We start from the raw sequence: 8,938 nt of genomic DNA, 5'->3' as shown, positions 1-8,938 counted from the left end.
CGCGCCCGACCGCCGCCTTGGGCTCCGCCTGCAGCACCGCCTCTCCCCGTAGCGCGCCAGCCGAGCCGCCGCGCTCGCTGCTCCCCGCTCAGCTCGTCTTCGATCCTCTGGGTCGTCGTCAAGTTCCACAGCGTCCTGCTGCCGCCCTTGACCGCAGTAGCCCGGGCCTGCGAGCTCCTCATGTTTTCTGCGTCGCCCGCTTGCGCGTCGGTGTGGAGCGCCCTGCTTGTGCTCGTCCCCATTGCCGGCAGCTGCTGGAGCGCGTCGCCCATCTTGAGGCCGGCCGCTGTTTTTGTTTCCGCGTGCAGCAACATCACCGTATCAACGCCCCGGCTGCCTGCCTCCTGCTTGGCCACCGTATCCGCTGCTCTGCCCGTGAGCACTAGTTCATGATGCTGATACTGCAACTTCCTTTCAGTTGCTGCGGTGTTGTGGTTATGTGGTACTGCACTGCTGTTGATCGTGTGAAGAACTGAAGTTGGTGGCATGCTGAAGTTGGTGATGCCGTGGTTGTGATGTTGTGATACGGTGTCTTCCAAGACTGAGACGAAGACGCGAGTTCCCAAGTTCAGCTGCTGCAAGTTCTCCACGTTGAGTACGATGTTCCTTGAAGACCATCTGTGCATGTCCGAGTTCGCCATCGATGGATGAAGCAGGAATCTCAAGTTCTTCTTCCCGGATCCGAAGTCCGAAACCCCGGCGTCCTCTTCTTCCTTGTCATTCCAGCGACCACCTATGTTCCGATACCGTGAGATCCCAAGCCAATCCTATCCTATTTTACAAATGTGCATCTATATCTTGTTGCATCAATCATACATGTTGTGTCGCATCGCATATCTCATGGGTCCGGGTAAATAGAGAATCACCAAATTAAATATGGAATTGTGCGGGATTGTTATTATGTTGTCCCAGTTCCATTTAATCTTGCGTAGCTCACTCATGCCATGTCTTGCCATGCTAATCAACAATTAATTTGCAGGGTAGAAAAATAACTTGAACTTAATAATTGTGTCGGGATTCCGATCCCGTTTAATATGGATAAGTTGCATCGCATCATATTTGCCATGTCATGCATATCATCTTGATCATGCTGGATCTTCTTTATCCGTAGTAGTAAGACTTGCATACGTTGTTTGTCCAGCATTTGCTTCTTTCCGGATAGGATCACGAAGTGGTGCGGTGAGATACGACAAGTTCTCCGGATGTTCCTCGGCAATCTCTAACAGGAAAGCATTTCCCCTATACTCCTGTCCCTGCAGGAGTCGCTCACCTATTTTATTTTGCCTTCTCCCTCATGCTATACTTAAGTTGCGTTCTTGTCACGTGTCCCTTCCACTTGTTACCTCAAGCAGCCCATACTGCCACCACCACCTCCTACAGCTGTTGTTTGGTTATCGAGTCTGCCCTTGCGAGTCGTAGTGCATGCTAGTGCTGTCTTATCTCGTTACCGTTATTGTTATCTTATCGGGTTATATGTTGGGAAGAATCATGGTTACTTTAGTTGTTGAAATTTGTTTAGCGGAGGCATCGGTGGGTCAGCTGATCGTTTTGTGACGGCTCACTTGTGTTTCCTAAATAACCTAGGACCCCGAGTTCTTGTTATCTGTTCCGAGACTGAGCGCTCTAACCACACGTGGGTATGCTTACCGGGTCTCCCCTCGACCACTGCCGGAATCTACAGCTTTGTCCAGTGGACACAATTAGTTTGAATTGTTTTGTTTCTCTCGGGCGTGCAAGCTTGTTTTCTTTGTGGTCAGATGATATGATGTTACTTTTGGGGAAGCTATGTGCCTTGTAACCCCGTTGTCTCTTGCATTCTCGTAGGATGCGGTGCCACTGCGAAGTGGTCATCCCGCTGGGCACTGTCGACCTAGCACGCAGTCGCAATAGCTGAGTCCGCTTCGGAGCACGGCCGGACTCTGATACGGGTTTAACTTAGTTAGGTGGCTTCCTGAACATTGTTGTAGTGAAGGAGAGTGCGTGTCGTGATATCCACCTGTCGTAAGTGGGTTGAGCGTGCGTGTGGGCACATTTGGGCACCCCTGCAGGGTTACAATCTTATCGATAAGCCGTGTCCGCGGTTATGGACGACTTGGAGCTGTATGACTAGACCATAGACAACTTACGCCTGTTGTTTCAATACTAATAACTTGCATAGTAAGATAGAACAACTTAAATAATAACTGGTTAAACCCTGTCAACAGTGTGAGTGCCATTGCCAGTACTTCTTTGCGAAGGGGGAACACACTGGTTGAGTTATGTTTGCAGAGTATTGAACTGTTAGTTATGCGCTCTCTCATCTTCTCTGATTAGACGACTGTTGTAGAGTGTCTCTATAGGTTTTTAGTGCTTTCACGCTGCCGCTTAACCCCACCATATTGCCTATGACGTTCCTCTTGCGTCCTCTAAGTCCCCTGCGTGCCTCAAGTACAATGGACGATCGAGTTGACGAATGCTTATACGTCTTGAAGTCTTGTTAAGTACGAACCCGTACTTATTGCTGCTTCTACGAGATATAACCGGGCAGGTATGAAGATATGTTCGATGAAGACGACGTTAGCAAGGTTACCCTTCCGGCTTGGCCTGGGCAGGGTATGGACGCCGCTGGTTATCTTCAGGACTCTTAGGTCCGCACGATATCGATCCAGAGACGCCCTCCGACACGACATGCGCGATGAATCACACACGTGATGCCAGAGGAATTAACACGAGCGGTAACATTACATCAGGATTACAATAGAGCCAACAAGAAACATATATTACAACAACGACTCCAACGAGTCAAGATACAAAAATACAATACAAAGATCCGAATCATAGAAAAGATCGAATGCGTCCGAGTACGGACAAGATACAAATTGGACTAAGAGTCCTGAAGATAACCAGCGGCGTCCATACCCTGCCCAGGCCAAGCCGGAAGGGTAACCTTGCTAACGTCGTCTTCATCGAACATATCTTCATACCTGCCCGGTTATATCCCGTAGAAGCAGCAATAAGTACGGGTTCGTACTTAACAAGACTTCAAGACGTATAAGCATTCGTCAACCAGTCGTCCATTGTACTTGAGGCACGCAGGGGACTTAGAGGACGCAAGAGGAACGTCATAGGCAATATGGTGGGGTTAAGCGGCAGCGTGAAAGCACTAAAAACCTAAGAGACACTCTACAACAGTCGTCTAATCAGAGAAGATGAGAGAGCGCATAACTAACAGTTCAATACTCTGCAAACATAACTCAACCAGTGTGTTCCCCCTTCGCAAAGAAGTACTGGCAAAGGCACTCACACTGTTGACAGGTTTTAACCAGTTATTATTTAAGTTGTTCTATCTTACTATGCAAGTTATTAGTATTGAAACAACAGGTGTAAGTTGTCTATGGTCGAGTCATACAGCTCCAAGTCGTCCATAACCGCGGACACGGCTTATCGATAAGATTGTAACCCTGCAGGGGTTCCCAAATGTGCCCACACGCACGCTCAACCCACTTACGACAGGTGGATATCACGACACGCACTCTCCTTCACTACAACAATGTCCAGGAAGCCACCTAACTAAGTTAAACCCGTATCAGAGTCCGGCCGTGCTCCGAAGCGGACTCAGCTATTGCGACTGCGTGCTAGGTGGACAGTGCCCAGCGGGATGACCACTTCGCAGTGGCACCGCATCCTACGAGCGTGCAAGAGACAACGAGGTTATGATGACGCGTAAAGCACACGCCCGTTGGGAACCCCAAGTGGAAGGTGTGATGCGTACAGCAGCAAGTTTCCCTCAGTAAGAAACCAAGGTTTATCGAACCAGTAGGAGTCAAGAAGCACGTTGAAGGTTGATAGCGGCGGAGTGTAGTGCGGCGCAACACCAGGGATTCCGGCGCCAACGTGGAACCTGCACAACACAATCAAAGTACTTTGCCCCAACGTAACAGTGAGGTTGTCAATCTCACCGGCTTGCCGTAAACAAAGGATTAAACGTATTGTGTGGAAGATGATGATTGTTTGCGAGGAACAAGTAAAGGACAATTGCGATAGATTGTATTTCAGATGTAAAGAATAGGACCGGGGTCCACAGTTCACTAGTGGTGTCTCTCCCATAAGATAAACAGATGTTGGGTGAACAAATTACAGTTGGGCAATTGACAAATAAAGAAGGCATAACAATGCACATACATATATCATGATGAGTACTATGAGATTTAATCAGGGCATTACGACAAAGTACATAGACCGCTATCCAAGCATGCATCTATGCCTAAAAAGTCCACTTTCAGGTTATCATCCGAACCCCCTCCAGTATTAAGTTGCAAACAACAGACAATTGCATTAAGTATGGTGCGTAATGTAATCAACACAAATATCCTTAGACAAAGCATCGATGTTTTATCCCTAGTGGCAACAACACATCCACAACCTTAGAACTTTCTGTCATCGTCCCAGATTTAATGGAGGCATGAACCCACTATCGAGCATAAATACCCCCTCTTGGAGTCACAAGTATCAACTTGGCCAGAGCCTCTACTAGCAACGGAGAGCATGCAAGAACATAAATAACATATATGATGGATTGATAATCAACTTGACATAGTATTCAATATTCATCGGATCCCAACAAACACAACATGTAGCATTACAAATAGATGATCTTGATCATGATAGGCAGCTCACAAGATCTAACATGATAGCACAATGAGGAGAAGACAACCATCTAGATACTGCTATGGACCCATAGTCCAGGGGTGGACTACTCACACATCGATCCGGAGGCGATCATGGCGATGAAGAGACCTCCGGGAGATGATTCCCCTCTCCGGCAGGGTGCCGGAGTCGATCTCCTGAATCCCCCGAGATGGGATTGGCGGCGGCGGAGTCTCTGGAAGGTTTTCCGTATCGTGGCTCTCGGTACTGGGGGTTTCGCGATGAAGACTTTAAGTAGGCGGAAGGGCAGGTCAGGAGGCGTCACGGGGGCCCCACACAACAGGGCCGCGCCGCCCTACTGTGGCGGCGCCCCGTGGCCCCACTTCGTTTCCTCTTCGGACTTCTGGAAGCTTCGTGCAAAAATAGGACCCTGGGCGTTGATTTCGTCCAATTCCGAGAATATTTCCTTACTAGGATTTCTGAAACCAAAAACAGTAGAAAACAGCAACTGGCTCTTCGGCATCTCGTCAATAGGTTAGTGCCGGAAAATGCATAAATATGACATATAATGTGTATAAAACATGTGAGTATCATCATAAAAGTAGCATGGAACATAAGAAATTATAGATACGTTTGGGACGTATCAAGCATCCCCAAGCTTAGTTCCTACTCGCCCTCGAGTAGGTAAACGATAACAAAGATAATTTCTGAAGTGACATGCTATCATAATCTTGATCATACTATTGTAAAGCATATGAGATGAATGCAGCGATTCGAAGCAATGATGAAGATAATGAGTAAACAAATGAATCATATAGCAAAGACTTTTCATGAATAATACTTTCAAGACAAGCATCAATAAGACTTGCATAAGAGTTACTCATAAAGCAATAGATTCAAAGTAAAGGCATTGAAGCAACACAAAGGAAGATATAAGTTTCAGCGGTTGCTTTCAACTTCAACATATATATCTCATGGATAATTTTCAACATAAAGCAATATCACAAGTGCAACAGGTAAACATGTAAGAATCAATGCACACAGTTGATACAAGTGTTTGCTTCTGAGATAGAAGAAATGGGTAAACTGACTCAACAATAAAGTAGAAGATAGGCCCTTCGCAGAGGGAAGCATTGATTACTATATTTGTGCTAGAGCTTTTCATTTTGAAAACAAGAAACAATTTTGTCAACGGTAGTAATAAAGCATATGTGTTATGTATAAGATATCCTATAAGTTGCAAGCCTCATGCATAGTATACCAATAGTGCTCGCACCTTGTTCTAATTAGCTTGGATTAACACGGATTATCATTGCATAGCATATGTTTCAACCAAGTGTCACAAAGGGGTACCTCTATGCCGCCTGTACAAAGGTCTAAGGAGAAAGCTCGCATTGGATTTCTCGCTTTTGATTATTCTCAACTTAGACATCCATACCGGGACAACATAGACAACGGATAATGGACTCCTCTTTAATGCATAAGCATTCAACAACAGTTAAAATTCTCATAAGAGATTGAGGATTAATTGTCCAAACTGAAACTTCCACCATGAATCATGGCTTTAGTTAGCGGCCCAATGTTCTTCTCTAACAGTACGCATACTCAAATCATTTGATCATGAAAATCGCCCTTACTTCAGACAAGACGAACATGCATAGCAACTCACATGATATTCAACAAAGGTAAAAGAGTTGATGGCGTCCCCAGAAACATGGTTACCGCTCAACAAGCAACTTATTAAGAAATAAGACACATAAGTACATATTCTTCACCACAATAGTTTTTAAGCTATTTTTCCCATGAGCTATATATTGCAGAGGTAAAGAATAGAAATTTAAAGGTAGCACTCAAGTAATTTACTTTGGAATGGCAGAGAAATACCATGTGGTAGGTAGGTATGGTGGACACAAATGGCATGGTTATTGGCTCAAGGATTTGGATGCACAAGAAGAATTCCTCTCAATACAAGGCTAGGCTAGCAAGGTTGTTTGAAGCAAACTCAAGTATAAAAGGTGCAGCAAAGCTCACATATGAACATATTGTAACTATTATAAGACTTTACATTGTCTCCTTGTTGTTCAAACACCTTAACCAGAAAATATCTAGACTCTAGAGATCAATCATGCAAACCAAATTTTAACAAGCTCTATATAGTTATTCATTAATGGGTACAAGGTACATGATGCAAGAGCTTAAACAAGATCTATATGAGCATAAAAATTTCCAAGTATCAAATTATTCAAGACATTATACCATTTACCACATGCGGCATTTTCCGTCTCCAACCATATAACAATGAATGAAGTAGTCCAACTTTCGCAATGAACATTAAAGATGAAGCTAAGAACATATGTGTTCATACGAAACAGCGGAGCGTGTCTCTCTCCCAAACAAAGAATGCTAGGATCCGATTTTATTCAAACAAAAACAAAAACAAAAACAAACGAGACGCTCCAAGTAAAGCACATAAGATGTGACGGAATAAAAATATAGTTTCACTAGAGGAACTCGATAAGTTGTCGATGAAGAAGGGATGCCTTGGGCATCCCCAAGCTTAGACGCTTGAGTCTTCTTACAATATGCAGGGATGAACCACGGGGGCATCCCCAAGCTTTGACTTTTCACTCTTCTTGATCATATTGTATCGTCCTCCTCTCTTGACCCTTGAAAACTTCCTCCACACCAAACTCGAAACAAACTCATTAGAGGGTCGATGCATAATTCATATATTCAGAGGTGACATAATCATTCTTAACACTTCCGGACATTGCACAAAGCTACTGAAAGTTAATGGAACAAAGAAATCCATCAAACATAGCAAAACAGGCAATGCGAAATAAAAGGCAGAATCTGTCAAAACAGAACAGTCCGTAAAGACGAATTTTTAAGAGGCACCGGACTTGCTCAGATTAAAATGCCCAAATTGAATGAAAGTTGCGTACATATCCGAGGATCACGCACGTAAATTGGCAGATTTTTTTAAATTTTCTACAGAGACTACTGCTCAAATTCGTGACGAGCAAGAAATCTGTTCCTGCGCAAGCAATCCAAATCTAGTATTGACTTTACTATCAAAGACTTTACTTGGCACAACAATGCAATAAAATAAAGATAAGGAGAGGTTGCTACAGTAGTAACAACTTCCAAGACTCAAATATAAAATAAAGTGCAGAAGTAAAATAATGGGTTGTCTCCCATAAGCGCTTTTCTTTAACGCCTTTCAGCTAGGCTCAGAAAGTGTGTATCAAGTATTGTCAAGAGACGAAGCATCAACATAGGGGTTGAGAGTTTTCTCAACTATGCATTTTATCTTATCTATGTGAGTTTCAGAGGCTCCCTTTTCATTATTCTTAGGCTTGCTATCCTCGTCAAACAAATTTTCAGGAACAAGCCAACCATAGTTATTTTCTAGAGCGTCATTTATTCCTAGGAGCTTACAAGGTATTGTTGTCTTAATCTCCCCACCATCATTAATATTATTAGTGTACCTTATTCTATCCATGTCCATCTTTTCAAGGGTACTAGCAAAGTTGGTATAAGAGCCAAGCATCTTATATTTAATAAAGACCTTTCTAGCCTCTCTTGCTACACCACCAAATTCTTTAAGAAGGGTTTCTAAAACAAAATCTTTCTTTTCCCCTTCCTCCATATCACAGAGTGTAAGAAACATGTGTTGAATTATAGGATTGAGATTAACAAATTTAGTTTCCAACATGTGTACTAAAGAAGCAACAGCAATTTCATAAGTAGGAGAAAGTTCTACCAAGTGTCTATCTTCAAAATCTTCAGCGGTACTAACATGAGTGAAAAAGTCTTCTATATTATCTCTTCCAGTTATAGACCCTCATCCTACCGGTATGTCTTTTAGGGTGAACTTAGGAGGAAACATGATTAAATAAACAAAAGGTAAATAAAGTAAATGCAAGTAACTAATTTTTTTGTGTTTTTGATATAGAGAACAAGACAGTAAATAAAGTAAAACTAGCAACTAATTTTTTTGTGTTTTTGATATAGAGAGCAAACAAAGCAATAAATAAAGTAAAGCAAGACAAAAACAAAGTAAAGAGATTGGATGTGGGAGACTCCCCTTGCAGCGTGTCTTGATCTCCCCGGCAACGGCGCCAGAAATTTAGCTGGCCTGTAGTTGACGTGGGAGTTAGAAATCTTTGTGGTGTAGCTTTTCTTCAGTTCCCCGACAACGGCGCCAGAAATTTATTGTCGGCGTGTGATGTCTACGGGTGCTTCTATTCTTGTAGACAGTGTTGGGCCTCCAAGAGCAGAGGTTTGTAGAACAGCAGCAAGTTTCCCT

The sequence above is a fragment of the Lolium rigidum genome, chromosome 1, assembly GCF_022539505.1.
Source record: "Lolium rigidum isolate FL_2022 chromosome 1, APGP_CSIRO_Lrig_0.1, whole genome shotgun sequence".
NCBI lineage: Eukaryota > Viridiplantae > Streptophyta > Magnoliopsida > Poales > Poaceae > Lolium > Lolium rigidum.
The sequence above is the reverse complement of the archived record's forward strand: the minus strand, read 5'-3'. Positions refer to the sequence as shown.